At 42.6% G+C, this 21356-nt stretch overlaps 1 pseudogene; it reads left to right on the forward strand.

Moving 5' to 3' along the window:
- The first annotated feature begins 535 nt into the window (after positions 1–535).
- The window catches only part of LOC132882556 (free fatty acid receptor 4-like), a 52500-nt pseudogene continuing 31679 nt past the window's right edge, over positions 536–21356 (forward strand).

Raw genomic sequence — 21356 nt, forward strand, 5'->3', positions numbered from 1 at the left:
TGCAGAGCATGTTGGAAGGAGAATGTTGAGGATGGAGCTGCCAGGCACACAAAAATGAGGAAGGCCAAAGAGGAGATACATGGATGTGGTGAGAGAGGACATGAAAGTGACAGGTGTGGTAGAGAAGGATGCGGAAGACAGGGAGCAATGGAGATGAAAGATCCACTGTGGCAACCCCTAATCGGGAGCAGCCAAAAGAAGAAGATGACTCTTCTCTTTACTGGGTAGTAGGCAGTTTGGGATGCAGCCATTAACAGGCTTCCAACAGCCCTATTATACATCAGCATGCAAAGGGTGTGAAGTACAGATGTATGCTGATGATACAGTCATCTATATCTATCCAAAAACTAAACTTAGTGAAACAATGGTGCATGTGTAAAAATGGCTTACTCACTCTCAATTGTACTTTAATGTAAGAAAACAGTCCTGGCCCCATTTCTGTTCACACTTTATACTGCCGACTTTAGATACGATACAACTACCGGTCATCTACAGAAGTTCTCTGATGACTCTGCTATTGTGGACTATATCCTAGATGGCGATGATGGCGAGTACAGAGAACTGACAAGGAACTTTGTGGACTGGTGCCAACGGAACTCCCTCCAGATCAATACAAGTAAAACCAAGGAACTGGTGGTGGATTTCCGCAGGACGAGGTTCTCTTCACCTACCCCAGTGAACATTCAGGGAAAGGACATTAAGATCATTAGGAGTTACAAGTACCTGGGTATTCATCTGAACAATAAACTGGACTGGACTGATCACACACACGCCCTGTACAAGAAAGGCCAGAGCAGACTCCACCTGCTGAGGAGGCTCAGGGCCTTTGGAGTTCAGGGTCCACTTCTGAACTCTTTTTATGACTCTGTGGTGGCATCAGCCATATTCTATGGCGCTGTCTGTTGGGGAAGCAGTATCGCAACAGCAGAGAGGAAAAAAACTTAAACTGATTAGGAAGGCAGGATCTGTCCTGGGCTGTGCACTGGACTCAGTGGACGTAGTGTGGGGGGAGAGGAGGATGTTGGCCAAGTTGTCATCCTTAATGGCGAACACCTCCCATCCACTACAGGAGACAGTAGCAGCACTAGGCAGCTCCTTCAGTGACCGGCTCCTCCATCTGCGGTATGTTAAGGAGAGATACAGTAGCTCCTTCCTCCCTATTGCTGTGAGACTGTACAACCAGCACCTCACCAAGCACAGAACCAGTCACTCCTTGCAATAATGAACACTGCTGTCCAAATCACTTCTACATCCATAGAAACCCCTCTGGACAGGCTCGGACTGGTAATCTGTGATTTTGGGCATTATCCCGGTGGGCCACTGTACCTCAGACGTGCTTTGGGCCGGCCCTCACAAGTTAATACCGGCCCTGTTCTCTACATAGCAATTACAAGTGACTACTAAGCAATAGAAAATCCGCTATTACGTTTTTGACTAAGCACATCATGATTTATGGGGGAGCGTGCAGTTTATATACCCCTTACTTTTGATACACATCTTTGTCATGGTGGGCATGTGGCGTAATTTTATTTTTCTTCTTTTAACTGTAAAATCCTTACAACAAACTAAAACAAACTAAACTAAAAACTAAACTAAAAACTTTGTTGAAGCCAAACTACAATGTTCCTTTTGTATTTGGTGGATTTCTGTTCAAAGATTTTGCAAAAATGTGTAGCGGTGCATGATGGGGTAGGAGTCTAACGGCTGTCATCTACCGTTTGATGTTATGAGTTGCGGAGGTTCATGGGAACACTGATGTGTGTTGTGCATATATTCACTGAATAAATAATGGAAAGAGGTAGCAAAAAGAGAAAAGGGGGAGCAGAGAAGATTCGCGACAAAAAGCAGAAAGCTCTTCAAGCTGACGCTTCCAAGTGTTTTAAAATAGATAATTTGTTTGCTGTGGCCACATCCTTTCTTGTTATAATTTGTTAACTGATGCCTACCACCTTATTGGACTGGGATATAAATTCTTTCTCACCCTGTCTGTTACCCAAGTGGCGTGTGAATGCAGCTTCTCCACACTGAAATTCATTAAAAAACGGTTACGGAGCACTACAGCCCAGGAGCACCTGGAGGCATTCATGCTCATGTCAAGTGAAAAAGACATTTTGATGTCCTTGAACACAGACACAATTGTTGACATGGTGGCAGAAAAGAGTAGCCTAATGAGACGCCTTCTCATCACCTAACATGTGCATGGCCATCCCCGAGACTGTCTCCTGTAAGGTAAAGTAAACACACACATAAATTCTCTCAATGAGAATTTATCACGTCGACAGGACGACGTTAATTTTAATCCCACACACACACATTTTGGAGACACAAAAGCTTGTGTGCTTGTGCTTCTGTTTTGTAATATGTTCAAGGTGAAATTGAAATGACAGTGAAAGTGTGTTTTCATGGTGTTTAGGTGTCTGGTATTTGTTCATTGGGGGTTCGGTGTGGACGGGTGTGTGAGTGCGTGTTTGGGGGTGGTTTTGTCGTGGTCCAGAGGAAAAATGCCAGGGCCGAAATTTGTCCCCAGTCCGACCCTGCCTCTGGACGTATACTGTGTTCACTGACTATCAGCATCAGTACTTGTTAGGTCAGAGATTCACCGTCTTTTCCTCTTGCTCCAACCGGAGCGATCACCCTCTCGCAGATCGGTCCCTTCGTGTCACCCAGAGCTCTGGGACGAATCGCGAAACAAGACAGGAACCCCATAGTTTCACAGTCTTTATTCACAATTCCCCAAAGACAAAAAGACAACAGGATACTTTTATATGTGGGTGTGTGTATGTGTGTGTGTGTGCATGTGTGTGCAGACTGCGTGGGAGTGAAGAGACCGTGGCCCTATCTACAGCAAAGCAGGATACATTATCGCAATGGTATGCAATAATAAGCAAAATGTTCAGACAGCCTTTCTCATGTACAGCCTGTCCTTAAGATAGCACAGGGCAATGGAATGTTCCACAAAATATTAAACACAAAATATTTGCACATGTCAGTCTTGGTTAAACTGAGATCAAGAATAAATCCTTACAATCCCCCTCTTTGATACTAGATTACAACTAGTATCACACCCCAGTATTCTGATCATATATGTGATTACATCGAGAATTAGGAATTTGTCCTAAATACAAGCTACTTCCTTCAGAGTAATTTGTTCTAAAACAGTGAGGGAAAATGAAATTGGAGGGCATATCGACCTGCAGAGTAGTGAGAACAGAGTCCTGTAAGACAATTATAGAGCCAGTTTGTGAAGTAGTATTCATCGAGGTTGAGGAAGTAGAACAGGGACTTAGGGTCGTATTACAGAAAGGAGCCCAGGTGTTTACCCCCTTACCACTAGGACTGGACTGGTAAGCACAGTATGTAACATTAGAACATAGAGGCAAAGGTGGACGTGTAATAATAGTAGAAGGCGGCATCAGATGACAGACATAACTTTCATTCGTGTGCGCTCGTGCAGTCTAGTTAGCGAATTGCCAAAAGATGTTGTCTCGAGGTCCAGCTTGAGCGGGTAACCCTGCTCCGAGCAGCAGTAGAGTGGCTACGAAGCTCGTGATGAGGACTTTCATGGTTGTAGTGAGGGTGATTGGTCCCAGATGGGGCGTGAGATCTCTTCCCCTCTTTGTTCATGGCTTCTTGCAGGAAGTGATCTGAAAATCCTCAGCTCCTACTTAGTCCCTGTACAGAGTTTAGAGAGGAGAGAGACTAGAGAGTTATCATTTGGTTAAAATCATACTTAAAAGATAGAAGCTTCTTTGTTACCCTGGGAAATTGTTCCTCAACATCAATGCCCTTGACCTGTGGTGTCCCCCAGGGGTCGATTCTTGGACCATTACTTTTCAACCTTTATATGCTCCCACTTGGGCAAATTATCAATAAAAATTCAATTTTGTATCACTGCTATGCAGATGATACCCAAATTTATTTTGCTCTATCACCAAATGATTATGCCCCCCTTGAATGTCTCTACCAGTGTATCGATCAAATCAATAGCTGGATGTCACAAAATTTTCTTCAGCTGAACACAGATAAAACAGAAGTAATTCTATTTGGAAAAAAAGATGAAAGACTCAGGATTACCACTATTCTTGACACAAAAGGGATTAAAACTAAAGAAATGGTTAAAAATCTTGGTGTTTTCATTGACAGCGAGCTAAACTTTGACAGTCACATGAAAGCAATCACTAAAACGGCATTTTATCACCTAAAAAACATTTCCAAACTAAGAGGACTTATGTCAAAACATGATCTGGAAAAACTAATACATGCCTTCATCTCTAGTAGGGTTGATTACTGCAATGGCCTTTTCACAGGCCTGCCAAAAAAGACCATCAAACGACTTCAGCTGGTTCAAAATGCAGCGGCTAGGGTTCTCACACGAACAAAAAGAACAGAGCACATTACTCCAATTCTAAGGTCCCTTCACTGGCTTCCAGTAAGCTACAGAATTGACTTTAAAGCATTGCTGCTGGTGTACAAATCTCTAAATGGTACAGGGCCCAATTACCTCTCTGATATGTTGCAGCGGCCTAACCCAATCAGATCTACCAGATCGCAACAGAAAAATTTACTATTAAAACCAGTTGTTAAAACAAAGTGTGGTGAAGCAGCTTTTAGCTACTATGCAGTACAGCTATGGAACCAACTGCCAGAGGACATTAAAAATGCTCCTGCTGTTGGCAGCTTCAAATCTAGGTTAAAGACCAAGCTGTTTTCAGATGCTTTCTGTTAAATAATTAATATTTTTACATTTTTTTATAATCTTTACTTTCTCTGCATGTTTTAAATTTACTTTAACTTTATTCTATTTTATTCTGCTAGTTTTTTTTCCCTTTCTCTTTCTTTTTCTCCTTTTTCTTTTTGGCATTTTAATATTTTATTTCTACTATTGTTTAATTCTTATTATTTTCTTTTAATTCTTTTAATTCTTTTAATTAATTATTTTAGAATAAAGATAATTATTTTATGTTATTTTATTTCTCTATTGTTTACTGTTTTTGTTTTTACTTCTGTAAAGCACATTGAACTGCCATTGTGTATGAAATGTGCTATATAAATAAACTTGCCTTGCCTTGCCTTGCCTTGCCTTGCCTAGAGAGGGACACAGAGAAAACGTCAGTGGCAAACATATCATTCTGACACGACTTTGTTATGGAGCTTTCTTCAATCGTGTGGCATGGATCCACTGTGGAAAAAGGTCAGTTAGAACAGCAGTTCGAGTAATGGCGACTATTTCTGCAGGCCCACTATATCTAGGTTCTCCCAATTGCCCAAATCATTTAAAAAGTTGCACCAGCACCTTGTCTCCCACATGAAAGAGGTGTGTGGGTGCTGCTGGTGGAGATGATATTGTACTATTGACCTTGGTACAAATTTTATGCAACTTATCTATAAGGGTTGCAGAATACTCGTCCATATGTGTTTTCAAATCAGAGGTACCCAGAGCCGGTGTACCCTTCTTCCAGGGGAGAGGGAAAGGTCTTCCAAAAATAATTTCGTAGGGGGAGTATCCCCCTAGGCTAGGTCTTGGTGTCATACGAATTTCAGCCAGAGTGGCTGGCAATAAGTCTACCCAATTATTCGAACCTGTGGCCTGCATGGCCTTAGTTAGTTTGTCTTTCAATGTCTGATTAGTACATTCTACGATACCAGAGGATTGAGGATGGTATGGAATGTGAAAACGCCAGTTTAGTGAGAGGTACTTACAAAGGTTTTGTGTGACTTTTGAGGTAAAAGGGGTACCTTTGTCTGAGTCTATGGCGTCTGGAACCCCATAACGAGGTATTATTTCTTTTGCCAGAGTACAAGTAACTACCTTCGTGTTCTCTCGAGAACAGGGAAAGGCTTCTACCCATTTGGAGAATTTGTAGTATGTATGATTTCAGACAGGCAATCATGATCAATGTCATCCAGAGTGTCATCCTGAGAATTAAGGAGGCGTGCGAGAGCGTGACCTACAGTATCGAAAGAGGATGTGGCACGAATTTCGAGATTGTTAGTAGAACAGAGGATGGTTTCGTATCCAGAGCGGCGCTGCGCAGTCATACAGTGGTGCTTGAAAGTTTGTGAACCCTTTAGAATTTTCTATATTTCTGCATAAATATGACCCAAAACATCATCAGATTTTCACACAAGTCCTAAAAGTAGATAAAGAGAACCCAGTTAAACAAATGAGACAAAAATATTATACTTGGTCATTTATTTATTGAGGAAAATGATCCAATATTACATATCTGTGAGTGGCAAAAGTATGTGAACCTCTAGGATTAGCAGTTAATTTGAAGGTGAAATTAGAGTGCGGTGTTTTCAATCAATTGGATGACAAATCAGGTGTGAGTGGGCACCCTGTTTTATCTAAAGAACAGGGATCTATCAAAGTCTGATCTTCACAACACATGTTTGTGCAAGTGTATCATGGCATGAACAAAGGAGATTTCTGAGGACCTCAGAAAAAGTGTTGTTGATGCTCATCAGGCTGGAAAAGGTTACAAAACCATCTCTAAAGAGTTTGAACTCCACCAATCCACAGTCAGACAGATTGTGTACAAATGGAGGAAATTCAAGACCATTGTTACTCTCCCCAGGAGTGGTCAACCAACAAAGATCATTCCAAGAGCAAGGCGTGTAATAGTTGGCGAGGTCACAAAGGACCCCAGGGTAACTTCTAAGCAACTGAAGGCCTCTCTCACATTGGCTAATGTTAATGTTCATGAGTCCACCATCAGGAGAACACTGAACAACAATGGTGTGCATGACAGGGTTGCAAGGAGAAAGCCACTGCTCTCCAAAAAACTTGCTGCTTGTCTGCAGTTTGCTAAAGATCACATGGACAAGCCAGAAGGCTATTGGAAAAATGTTTTGTGGACGGCTGAGGCCAAAATAGAACAATTTGTTTTAAATGAGAAGCGTTATGTTTGGAGAAAGGAAAACACTGCATTCCAGCATAACAACCTTATCCCATCTGTGAAACATGGTGGTGGTAGTATCATGTTTTGGGCCTGTTTTGCTGCATCTGGGCCAGGACGGCTTGCCATCATTGATGGAGCAATGAATTCTGAATTATACCAGGGGATTCTAAAGGAAAATGTCAGGACATCTGTCCACGAACTGAATTTCAAGAGAAGGTGGGTCATGCAGCAAGACAAAGACCCTAAGCACACAAGTCATTCTACCAAAGAATGGTTAAAGAAGAATAAAGTTCATGTTTTGGAATGGCCAAGTCAAAGTCCTGACCTTAATCCAATCAAAATGTTGTGGAAGGACCTAAAGCGAGCAGTTCATGTGAGGAAACCCACCAACATCCCAGAGTTGAAGCTGTTCTGTATGGAGGAACGGGCTAAAATTCCTCCAAGCCAGTGTGCAGGACTGATCAACAGATAACGGAAACATTTACTTGCAGTTATTGCTGCACAAGGGGGTCACATCAGATACTGAAAGCAAAGGTTCACATACTTTTGCCACTCACAGATATGTAATATTGGATCATTTTCCTCAATAAATAAATGACCAAGTATAATATTTTTGTCTCATTTGTTTAACTGGGTTCTGTTTATCTACTTTTAGGACTTGTGTGAAAATCTGATGATGTTTTGGGTTATATTTTTTGCAGAAATATTTAAAATTCTAAAGGGTTCACAAACTTTTAAGCACCACTGTATGTTGGGTCTGTAAATTCTGCAACACCTGTTTAACTTGATGTGACGAGTGCAAGATCAATGGGTGAGACAAAACCAATTTTTCCACATCTAAAACCATCAGAGCACATGCGGTGACAGCCCTTAGACACGCAGGTAGGCCTTAAGCAACAGTGTGTAACGTTCTAGATAAAAACGCACAAGGACGCATCCCCCCCCCCCCCATGCTCCTGGGCCAACACTGCAGAGGCTGTGCCATAATATTCACAGGCATAGAGGTGGAAGGGCTTGGAGTAGTCAGGTAAACCCAGGGCTGGGGCTGAACAAAGGGTGCTTTTGAGGGAGTGGTAAGCGTCCATCATAGCGGCAGTCCAGGTCAAAGGGTGCTGCAGTGGATCATGATGAGAGATTGCAGAACGGAGAATCTTGTCATATAAAGAGCAGTCAGGGATCCATTGTCTACAGTAATTGATAAGACCCAGGAAAGCCATGTTTAGTTGCGGGGCACTTTGTGTCTAGAATCACCCACACCCGGTCAGATGACAGTTTACGACATCCTTGTGAAAGTTCAAACCCCAAATACTTAACAGTGTCCATGCAATATTGCAGCTTGGTCCTGGAAACCTTAAAGCCCTTGTGCGCCAGATGAGCAGGCGTAAGGAGGCTTCTTGGCAGATTTCTGGTGATTCAGCAGATACCAGAAGATCATCTGCGTACTGCAGGACCACAGAGCCCTGGGGGAGGGAGAGGTCATGGAGTGCGTCCTGAGCTACGGCTGAGAAAACAGCAGGAGAGTCAATGAAACCTTGAGGCAAACGTGTCCAAGTATACTGTCTCCCCCGTGCGTGAAGGCAAACAAAGGCTGTGTCTGCTCTTCAACAGGAACACTGAAAAAGGCAGAACAGAGATCAATAACGGAAAAACAGCAACGATGAGCAGGAACCTGTGACATTACAGAGGAAACGTCAGGTACAATGGGTGGAACAGGGACAATCAGTTCATTAATCTTACGTAAATCCTGCGTAAAACGCCAGGTACCATCAGGTTTAGGTACTGGATTGACAGGTGTATTGTACGAGCTGGTACACGGTCTCACCACGCCTTGCTCGAGGAGAGACTGTAGGATGCCATCAATTCCCTGAGCCTTAGCTTCAGAGAGAGGGTACTGTTTAACATAAACAGGATGCACATGTTAGGACTGGGACTGTTTTGGCCTCTAGAGGCCGCTGTTATGTTTATCTTGTCATGTTTGTTTTGGCCTCTAGAGACCACCACTGTGTTTTGTGTTTGTCTTGATTGCCTGTTTCCTGCCCCGCCCTGTTCCTTAATTAGTTTGTGTATAAATACCCCTCTGTTTGTTCCCTTGTCTCGGAGTCTTTATGCTATGCTGTCTAGTGCTAGTTTCCACTGTCCCACGTATCTTGCCTGTGCCCTTGTGTTTTTGATATTTTTGCTTTCTTTGGACTTTGTACCTTTTTGATCTTCTGAGCGTTCAGCATTTTGCCTTTCCTTTTGTTTTTGGACATTTTACCTTTGGATATTTTTATTTTGGTTTATCTTCTGAGCTTTTGGATTTTCTTTTTGTTTTTTCCATTGGATTGTAAATAGTGTAAATAAACTTTTTTTTTGATACTCTACTTTCGCCTCACGCCTCTGCACTTGAGTCATCCCCCTGGTGGCCTAGTGGGGGTTTGCTGGATTATCACACCAATGACCCGGGTTTGAATCCCAGCAAAACCCTAACAGCACATGAATATTGAATCATATTTTGTGTAGTTTCATGTCAATTCCATTTCAGTTCCAGGTTGCAGTGCAACAAAATGCGGAAAGGGTCAAGGACAATGAATACTTATACAAGCCAATGTATCATAATAAATTGTGATTTCATGATAACTTATGTTTTTCTTAATGGTTAAATAAAGATAAACCCAAGTCTCCGATTTATAAACACCACTGGAAAGACAAATTTTTTTCAACATTCTTCAAGTAAACGTTTGTTAACTCTGTTTCTTGCTGAATTAAAACATTGCCTAAACTATACTTACTCTTCTACTGTAAGTATAAGTAAGAGTAAGTAGCATAAACTACTTACTGCATGGCACTGCAGAGACATGGCACTGCAACTATCAATGCAGCTTCATCATAACTGTCACCTAGGACGGCATGAAAAATAAAATGGTAATCTGCTCCTACCAGCTGGCAGTGTCGTGACATTTTTACGAGCATGTCTACGAAGTTGAGTGGTTTGTCTAACGGAGGCAACATTTTAATAATATGTGGCAGATCACAGAATCCAGGGACGCATGTCGGCCTGGGGGCATTTTGAGTTATTGACATATTCAGAAAGTACAGTTTCTAAGCTTTCCAATGATGCCTTCCATGTGGAGATCTGACAATATTTGAAGAATGTGTGGCCTTTTGAAAGTGTATACTTCTTAAAACAGAAAAGGGAGAAAATCGCCCTCAAAGTTTTCCATCTCAGCTACTCTGGGTGTAGGGCGGGCACATAATGGTGCTCATTTGCATGACATTAAGGAAAGCTCTACCCCCTACTAGCTAGCACGATGCTACTTTCATGTAAACAAAGATCACCACGTCAATTTTCCTTCCATGCAAAGTATGCCCAACACAATTATGAAGTACAAAAATAAGTCCTAAAGTATACTTTAACGCTTTGTGGTTGAAAAATTACTCACACCGTAAGAAAGAAAGATAGCACGATGATGACACAACTAACACAACACTAGTTTCATGTAAAGCCTCGGTCACAACCGGCCGTACCGTACGTGCTCCTACGGCCGGTCTACATGCAAAAAACACAAGAAACACACGGAGAGCGCGCATGAAACGCACGAGAGCGCGCGTGTGAAAAGCACGAGAGCACGCATGTGACGTGCTGATTTTCGAGCCGCAGACCGGCCACAGAGGTTTGTTGTCATGTCAAACAAACTCTACGGGTGCTTACGTTTTTTTCAGGTTGCAAGACAAACTTACGGCCAACGCGCGTCTTTCTCCGTGAACAAAAAAAAACCGCAGCGATTTGGGAAACGCCAAAAATCACACGGCCAAAAAATCGTACGTCCGGTTGTGACCTAGGCTTAACCAAACCACAACACTCTCCGTTACATGCAAAAATAACCACACAGCCTTAGATTAATAAACTTACCCCATCAGAAAGAGAAACATCGCCTTGCACACATCAATGCCTCCGATGGAATAATGTAGTCCTAGAACAGTCCATGTATCATCCAATCATTCAAGTATTCCATTCAATCTGGAAAACGAGGTTGCGGTTTTTTTTGCTAGAAATGGTCATCTCCGATGTAAATACCAAGTGTCTGTTTGCTTCGCGGTGTTTGCTCCTCTGCGCTCTGTTTAGTAACTCATTCCATAGTGAAATCACACGCCTGTATGCAGGTTAAGTAGCCATGTGCTCAACTCGGATCATACAGCTGATTCGTGGAAAAAAAAACAAATGACTTAAATCTTCATGTGAATGGCCCATATGGTAATTTACCCACACCCCCCAGCAGGTTACAGTCCTGACAAAAACGAGACAATTTGCAACAAAAAATGTATGCTTTTCCAACAAAACAATCTATTATCTGAAATACTGATTGCATTCTTCAAGATCTCAACTTGCACATGATGGAAAAAAACAAAAATCACAAATTTCGAAAAAAAATGCTTCTTTTGCGATTATCTCAGATTCGTTTCGGCCGACATGTGTCCCTGGATTCTGTGATCTGCCACATATCTTTCAGGTCTGATGCAGAAGGCGGAGTGATTTTCAGCCCTCTACCCTTCTGAACCCATACACAAGCAGTATTCACGGGGGGAGGCGGCAGTGGAAGGGAACCTCTATCTGGTCCCACATCATCATCGTCATCCTAATCAGAGTTGTCAGTCTCGTTTTTTAGTACCGGCATATTTGAGCTTACAGAGGGTTTTTTACCTGCCTTGGGTTTCTCAGGTTTAGCACCTGTCTCAAGAGATTCAGGCGCGCTGGGAGCGCTATCAGCAGGGCATGAAAGGTTACTTAAATCTGGATATAATTTTAGGACCGGTGTGGATGCAGGAGCGGGAATGTTATTCGGTCCCTCATACAGCGGAGGTAGGGCGGAGGCTGTAGGTGGTGTAGTAACAGGAGGTGTAGAGGAAACGGGTTTTGCCTTGTCTTCAGGCTTAGGGCGTGGTACTGATTTTCTTTGTTCCTTAGTTTCTTTAATTCCGTGAAAATCGTCCCATGTTGGTTTCATTCTGACCCATTCTAAATAGCCTCTAGTCATATAATCATAATCCCATTCTGGGTCACCCAATCCCTCATATATTTGTCTATGTGCCGAGGCGAGATACTCTGGTTTAAAAGTTCCTGCGCGAGGATAAGTCAAAAACTGAGGCTGGGATTCAGTCCAGCCGGCCAAATTGTCTAACCACGGACTGGTGTAGAATGCTAAACCACAGCGATTCATCCAATCCCGTGGGGTTTCCCTGGGGTCCGGTCTGGGTGCCTTAACACAACTTCCCCCCCCATGGTGACACGAAAGGACCGTCTCGAGATAATTATTCCATGGTAACTCACACGGACGCGCGCGCACTAATTATTCCGTGGTAACTCACACGGACCCGTGGCAACTCTCACGGGGATACATTAATTATTCCGTGGTAACTCACACGGACCCATGGCAACTCTCACGGGGATAAATGGGTTTTCGGATACTACCAACCAGGCGGAAGTCCCTTAAAATAAAAGAGATGTCTTACCTGATCAGGAGTATCCCGGACGAGCCCCCAAAACTGTTAGGTCAGAGATTCACCGTCTCTTCCTTTTGCTCCAACCAGAGTGATCACCCTCTCGCAGATCGGTCCCTTCGTGTCACCCAAAGCTCTGGGGCGAATCGCGAAACAAAACAGGAACCCCATAGTTTCACAGTCTTTATTCACAATTCCCCAAAGACAAAAAGACAACAGGAGACTTTTATATGTGGGTGTGTGTATGTGTGTGTGTGTATGTGTGTGCAGACTGCGTGCGAGTGAAGAGACCTTGGCCCTATCTACAGCAAAGCAGGATACATTATCGCAATGGTATGCAATAATAAGCAAAATGTTCAGACAGCCTTTCTGATGTACAGCCTGTCCTTAAGATAGCACAGGGCAATGGAATGTTCCACAAAATATTAAACACAAAATATTTGCACGTCAGTCATGGTTAAACTGAGATCAAAAATAAACTTACAGTACTTTACAGCGAACTGCTAGCTACACATGGTTAAAATGGCCCTTGTGCAATATACGGACTTACTTGTGCAATACTATCTGGGTAATACTGGTAATAATACCTGTGCAATACTTAGACGTGCAATACCACCTTTGTAATACAATTATGTTAACTATATATCTGCAAACCTGTTAATTTATGCAAATTTGTTAATTTTTATCTCTAAATTTGTAGTTTATTTCTTTTATATCCTTTTTTGTATACTTAGTACTTTTGCACTACTCCTTCACTGCCTTATCTTTTTCTCTTTATATATTTTGCTGCGGGGCGGCACGGTGGTGTAGTGGTTAGCGCTGTCGCCTCACAGCAAGAAGGTCCGGGTTTGAGCCCCGTGGCCAGCAAGGGCCTTTCTGTGTGGAGTTTGCATGTTCTCCCCGTGTCTGCATGGGTTTCCTCCGGGTGCTCCGGTTTCCCCCACAGTCCAAAGACATGCAGGTTAGGTTAACTGGTGACTCTAAATTGACCATAGATGTGAATGTGAGTGTGAATGGTTGTCTGTGTCTATGCGTCAGCCCTGTGATGACCTGGCAACTTGTCCAGGGTGTACCCCGCCTTTTGCCCGTAGTCAGCTGGGATAGGCTCCAGCTGGGATAGGCTCCAGCTTGCCTGTGACCCTGTAGAAGGATAAAGCGGCTAGAGGAGATGAGATAAGATATTTTGCTGCTGTAACAATGTAAATTTCCCCTTGTGGGATAATAAAAGGCTATCTTATCTTGTTTTGTTTTTTTAGCAAGACAAACACTGCATCAGACTGTGATCCTAAAGTCCAGAGAGATCATCCAGTCTTTCATTTTAAATATCTAGGTATTATCCTAGATTCAAACTTAGTTTTTAAAAGATAAGTAAAAAAGGTAATGCAGACAACTCTGTATAATTTGTCAAATTTTACATATATTAGAAACTGTCTGACAACAGACAGTTGTCAGACAGTTTTTATGAATGCAAAGCTTTTTATAAATGCAATGATCATGCCTCATTTAACCTACTGTATGACAAGTTGGATCCAGGCCACAAGCACAACACTGAAGCCTATCCTATCACTGTATAAGCAAGCTCTCAAGGTGCTAGATAGAAAGCCCGAGCTCTATCATCACTGTAATATACTTGATAACAGGGGCATAGCTGGGGGGGGTCCTGGGGTGCCCGTGACACCCCCCCCCCTTGTCGGACCATACATTTTTTCAATATCCGCATAAGAATACTGTGCCCACTGTAATTTTTCTAACATTTTTTTAAACTAGATTGTCACCTCAGCCTCATTAGGGTCTCTATAACCTTGTATGGACTTCCTGTGGTTTGGGCGCGAAAACCCAGTTCTGCACAAGCGCAACACGATCGCACTAGAAAGCATGGTCAAGCTGCCAGTGTAGCTGCAGTCTTTTTAGTTGCGAATTATGAGTATTTCCTCGTGTTAATAATTTGCCGTATCAAAACAAGCAAAACTTTCCTCCTTCTTTCGACGTGAAGAGAGCTAAGCAATTTATTATATATTTTTTTCCATCAAAGTTGCATTTTGTGGCTTTGAAGCTAAGTTTTAGTGCCGTTTCTAGAACACATCATCAAGAAAATGTGGAAGAAACAGCAATAATGGAAGAGCCGGTTTCTAAGCTACCTAAAACTAGCAATGGTAATTATTTTTTGTTACATATTTTTTCATAGTTCTATTCTAGTACTAAGTCAATTTTTTATGATAAAACAGACTCAAAACAAGATGCATCATCGCCTTCGGCAGACCAAGAAACACCGGCCCAAGCGGCAGTTACCGGTGAGTGAGCTTGGTTTGATATGGTCGCTGTTGTTTGGTTTGATAGAATTAGCCCAAAACATTAGTATAGTCAGTAAGCTCAACCATTCTTTTTGGTCGATGTAGGCTTTCTTGATTTGCCAGATGAAATAATCTTGAAGATTATGAAGCACCTAACGCTCTTGGCAGTGTTCCATAGCTTGTCGAGTACCTGCAAAAGGTTGCTGCAGCTATCTCACACAGCTGTGTTATGGAAACGTTTCACATTACAAGATACAGGACGTCCTCCTTTCTACACCATCCATAGTTTTAAGAGCATTTTTGAGAGGCATTGTACTCATTTTCACCATCTTTATTTTAATGGCAATTTTGAACAACATTTCACCTTTCACTTTAGTCAATTCAATCTTACACAAAGTGGTCAAGCTGCCAGCTGTAGCTGCAGTCTTTTTAGTTGCGAATTATGATGCCAGATAAAGCTGATTTGGCCTAATCATTGTCCGACATCTCAACAGTTCGCAACATGAGATGAAAGAATGATGCAAAGACCATGTTATTTTCTCAAATGTATTCACTGTATTTTTTCATTTACAAACCTGCAGGTATGAACTCAGGCTGCCAGTCAGTGTGTGACCCCCCCCCTTAGAAAAATCCTAGCTACACCCCTGGATAAACATCCTTAGCTGGGACAACTTAATTAAACACACTGATGCCTGCTTAATTTTTAAAATCATAAATGGTAAGGCACCACCACCACTTTGTGCCTTTATAAAGCAGAAAGATTCCAACAGTAAAGCTACAAGGTCTGCCCTAAGAGGCGGCTGTGTAATCCCTCATAGGTACAGTGCCTTTGGTTGACTGTGCTTTTCTGTGAGAACATCTAACTTATGGAATACATTACCAACTGACATAAGAAACTCCACCTCTTATAGTACATTTAGTCACCACCTGAAGGAATGGCTTCTGAACAATCAAATATGTGAACATCATTAACCACATGACACTTCCACCATAGACACTGGCGTTCCCTTATTTCCAATCAAATGTTGTCTGTTGCCAGAGTGTATGATAGTGAGTGACATCTTTTGTCCTGTTTATAAGGTGTTGTTGTCTCTGGCATTGTTTGTGGTATAGCCAGTATCTCACTGGGCTGCGACAGCTTGCGACAAATTGCGAACGTCATTCGCGTGAGAGTTTCAAAAGTGTCTTAAAACATTCGTGGTGCTTCTCAATTTCCTCGCATGAGTCGCAAAGTGTCGCTCCTTTGTTGCTGAAATTTTGAACATGTTCAAAAAATTCGTGCGACAAAATTTCTCTCAAAATAGCCACAAATGCGTCGCTGGCGTCGCAAAGCCGTCACGAACCCTTCTCAAGTCGGTTTCCGTGAAGTGAGATACTGGCTGAAGTGCGAGAACTGAATTCACATATTTTATCGCAATTGTTGTGTCTCCAACTAGTCGCAGGCTGTCGCAGCCCAGTGAGATACTGGCTTAAGATGTATGATGTTGTCTCCCGCTCTGTCTACATTGTTGTGTACTGCCTAAGTGGCTGTATTTGTAAGACTGATTCAGTTTGTAGTGATGTGAGTGTCTTGATGGTTTGTCTGATGTGTAAACACTTTTCTGTTCTGTTACTGTTTTTGTTTGTTTGTTTGTTTGTTTGTTCTGTTTCTGTTATGTTTGTTTATGTCTTTGTTTGTTTTTATTGTTTTTAACAACCTGACTTTTACCAAAGTTGGTCACATGGGTCATGCCTAAGGACTGCAGTTGAAAATTAGTCTGCTGGCTAACACTGGCACATTTACAGTTTTGTTGATTAATGTGCAATGTCCTTTTAAATAAATAAATGAAATAAAATAAATAATTTTTTAGTGAAATGAAGTGCATGAGTTGTGAAGTGTTGGGGTTCACCCAGTCGGAAACGGTCAACTTACTTCTCGGGACCCCCGCCCTCGTGCCGCCCAGACGTCTGGGGGGGTTAGTCGCAAAGAAAGACAGGAACCCCAATGTAGTTCACATCTTTATTCGCAAGTTCCCCCAATTGGACAAGAATACAGAGGGTTATTATATATGAGTGTTATCTGTGTGTAAATGACATCACTGTTTGATATCTATATGTATGTGTGCGTGAATGTGTGTATGTGTGTGTCTATGGGGGGGTGTGAGTGAGTGACATCATTTTGATATCTGTGTCTATGTGTGTGTGTGTCTCACATCTTAATTACATCACTGTTCTAATGGAATGTTCAGATGTATGTGTGTGTGTTTGACTTGCGTGCAAGTGAGCAGTTTGATCTTGGGGCAGGTCAAATCTCCATCAGTGTGTGTGTAAATCATAACATAATGACATATTTCTGATGATATGACATGATAGCAAGGTACAAACAGATTTTAAAGGTCATTGCTTACGTACACCCCTTCAGGTCAGATATAACATAGGGCAATAGGTACTTAAGATGGTGATGGAATTTTTAAACACAGATAATATGTCTAGTCTACGAAGTCAGAAATTAAATGCCAACAGAAATAGTTTAAAAGATCTAAAAGCTAAAGGATGAAAAGCTCATAAATTCTTAACACATGAATGTGTGTCTTGTGCTAAGTCAGCAAATTACATCTTGATTTCATCAATATGTAGTAAGACAATCATAAGCAAAATAACAAATAAGAATGTCTTTAACAATCCTAAATTATATTCTGTAATTATAAAACTAACTTAAATCATTGAATGCATCTTAGATCTAACAATTAAATCTAAATCACTGTCATAGTATATGCAATAGTCCAAAATAATAAAGGATCTTAAAAATATAAAGTCTTAACTCTTTGTGCAGCTGTGGTTGTGTGTGATATCAAAGGCCATTGTGGGTGGGTGTGATATCATCGCAGACCCTGTCGCCATCTAAACACATCTCTGATCAACAATACACATTTCATATCAAAATAAACAAAATGTTCCCAAACAATGTCCAGCCAAGACATAAGGTCAATCTTTAATTTTGTCACAAATAAATTACTGCCTTCTTGGTCAAGAATAATACTTATATAAACCTAACATGAAGTTCCTTAAATACAGAGATTGTATAATTAAGGTCAGGTTAACATGTATGTAAATATATTTTGCTCAGATACAGCTAAAGGTAATAACTGAGGATTAAATAAAAAATATGACTTTTTATTCGTGAATAGTTACATTCGTTATAATTTACGCTAATTGTGGCTAACGTTAAACAGCTAGCTAGTCCTCATACACAGCACTGCAGTGAGGAAAAACGATGAAGATGTTATCTAAAGTTATGCTGTTTTACAGGTTCAGAAAAATGGCGTCTAAATTTCCTACAAGGTCCAGTAATCACTCTGAGGAAGAAATTAATAAACTCAGTAAGGAAACCACTTATTTACAAAAAACAGTCGATGAAGCTTCTCGCCAGAAGGGGGCACTGTCTAATTCCCAGACCAACCCACTGAGCTCTATCCCTGTGTCCGAAATCGCTCCCTACTCACTATATAGAGCACTATATAGTTGGGACACCATTTTGTAGTGCTGTCCGAAACCTTAGTGAGGCTGATTTACACCCGACATAGTTCGCTCAGAGTATCCCACAATGCAGCACAAAAAGTAGTGTACAGTGGTGCTTGAAAGTTTGTGAACCGTTTAGAATTTTCTATATTTCTGCATAAATATGACCTAAAACATCATCAGATTTTCACACAAGTCCTAAAAGTAGATAAAGAGAACCCAATTAAACAAATGAGACAAAAATATTATACTTGGTCATTTATTTATTGAGGGAAATCATCCAATATTACATATGTGAGTGGCAAAAGTATGTGAACCTCTAGTTAATTTAAAGGTGAAATTATGCCACTTTTCCACTACCAATGCGGCTGAGTTGGGCTGAGCCGTGCCGTGCTGAGTTGGGCTGAGTCGAGCTGACTGGGGTTGTTGGAGTTGCATTTCGACTACAACCGCGCTGAACCGTGCTGGCTGGAAGTGGGTGGACACATTGGGTGGAGTTAGCGAAAGTGGGTGGACGTCACGTGATGTCGTTAGGCGGCGCAAATAGTGACATCAGTGAGCTTTTAAGCGGTAGTCTCACAACCTGAATAGTAAACAATAAACATGGAGGACATGGAGTCATTAGTGTTGCTGGTCTTGGTGCTGTGGCTTGTTGTCACCGACAATGCCAACAGATACTGGCAAGAGCATATAGATGAGGCGAGGCGCAAAAGGCTTCAGAAATTCTCGTAATTCTTCTTCCGGGTTTACGGTGTTTACAGATCCCAGCGTGCTCGCGGGGCGTGTGTGGGCATGTGAGGACACTCCTCCTCACCAATCTGTGCACAAGGGAGTGTCTCCTCATGCCCCTAGCCCCACTCGGCTCGGTTGGGCTCGCTTCAGCCCTACTCCAAAACCGTGCGAGTTTTGGGTGCTAAGCAGGGCTGAAGCGAGCTGAGTCATGCTGCTCTGAGATAGTCGAAACGCGAGCCATGTCGGGCTGAAGTGAGCTGAAGCGAGCTGAAGTGAGCTGAAAAAGGGTAGTGGAAAAGGGCCAATAGAGTCAGGTGTTTTCAATCAATGGGATGACAATCAGGTGTGAGTGGGCACCCTCTTAATTTAAAGAACAGGGATCTATCAAAGTCTGATCTTCACAACACATGTTTGTGGAAGTGTATCATGGCGCAAACAAAGGAGGTTTCTGAGGACCTCAGAAAAAGCGTTGTTGATGCTCATCAGGCTGGAAAAGGTTACAAAACCATCTCTAAAGAGTTTGGACTCCACCAATCCACAGTCAGACAGATTGTGTACAAATGGAGGAAATTCAAGACCATTGTTACCCTCCCCAGGAGTGGTCAACCAACAAAGATCACTCCAAGAGCAAGGCGTGTAATAGTCGGCGAGGTCACAAAGGACCCAAGGGTAACTTCTAAGCAACTGAAGGCCTCTCTCACATTGGCTAATTTTCATGTTTATGAGTCCACCATCTGGTGTAGTGGTTAGCACTGTCGCCTCACAGCAAGAAGGTCCTGGGTTCGAGCCCCGGGGCCGGCGAGGGCCTTTCTGTGTGGAGTTTGCATATTCTCCCCGTGTCCGCGTGGGTTTCCTCCGGGTGCTCCGGTTTCCCCCACAGTCCAAAGACATGCAGGTTAGGTTAACCGGTGACTCTAAATTGACCGTAGGTGTGAATGTGAGTGTGAATGGTTGTCTGTGTCTATGTATCAGCCCTGTGATGACCTGGCGACTTGTCCAGGGTGTACCCCGCCTTTCGCCCATAGTCAGCTGGGATAGGCTCCAGCTTGCCTGCGACCCTGTAGAAGGATAAAGCGGCTAGAGATAATGAGATGAGATGAGTCCACCATCAGGAGAACACTGAACAACAATGGTGTGCATGGCAGGGTTGCAAGTAGAAAGCCACTGCTCTCCAAAAAGAACATTGCTGCTCGTTTGCAGTTTGCTAAAGATCACATGGATAAGCCAGAAGGCTATTGGAAAAATGTTTTGTGGACGGATGAGACCAAAGTAGAACTTTTTAGTTTAAATGAGAAGCGTTATGTTTGGAGAAAGGAAAACACTGCATTCCAGCATAAGAACCTTATCCCATCTGTTAAACATGGTGAAGAAGAAGTTGTTCAATTTATATAGCGACTTTCACAAAACCCAAGGTCGCTTTACAGTTATAAATAAATAAAGTAAGTCAGTCCACCAAATAGAGGCCAGGATGTCATTCCAATAGTGTATCAGCCACAGTCCCACCAAAAGGCACATGAAAACAAGTCACACACCGCCAAAACAGTCACCACGCCGGCGGCGGCAACATCACTTGGAACGCCACGGCATGGATCCACAAAGCGAGCACAGAAGCACCACCACGCAGAGCGCCGGTACGTCCCAAACCGCCTGCACAGCTGCCGCGACGCCACCGAGCAACATTGCTCGGAACACCACGCCAAGCACTAAAGCACAGAGCGCTGGACAACCCCGATGTTAAAATGAGCAACGAGCTCACTGCAGTCCATAGCTAGGAGCACAGGCATCACCCACGGTGAACCAAGGCCTGGAGGGAACTGACACCCAAAACTGGGTCCGGAGCTACACCACAACCGGCAGACAAAAACACTCAAACAAAAACAAACATCAAACTACACAAATACAAAAAAAATTCATATAATAAAATAAAAAAGAGAGAGAAAATAAAATAAAAAAAAGCTCCGGTGAGAAGTGGCAGCTAAAATGCGCATGGTGTACTCTTAACCGGAAGCAGAAGTGGTGGTGGTAGTATCATGGTTTGGGCCTGTTTTGCTGCATCTGGGCCAGGACAGCTTGCCATCATTAATGGAACAATGAATTCTGAATTATACCAGCGAATTCTAAAGGAAAATGTCAGGACATCTGTCCATGAACTGAGGCCCTGTCCACACGGCAACAGATTCAGGTGACTCTGATACAATTGCTTATTGTTTAGGCCTGGCGTCCACACGGCACCGGCGTTTTGGGTGCCCAAAACGCAATCTTTTTGAGAACGGGTTCCAGAGTGGAAAGATCTGGCAATGTTGTCGTTGTGAAGTTGTCTGGATGAGTAGAACGGATTTGTTTACGATGATGTCACAACCACATGACTGTGAGTGCTTCACGCCGGGTAGAAGTGTAACGAACTCGATGCGAGTTGTCAACAAATCCTATAACTTGGTTCATGAAACGCGCTTAC

Source organism: Neoarius graeffei, chromosome 3 (genome assembly GCF_027579695.1).
Source record: "Neoarius graeffei isolate fNeoGra1 chromosome 3, fNeoGra1.pri, whole genome shotgun sequence".
In the NCBI taxonomy this organism is placed as follows: domain Eukaryota; kingdom Metazoa; phylum Chordata; class Actinopteri; order Siluriformes; family Ariidae; genus Neoarius; species Neoarius graeffei.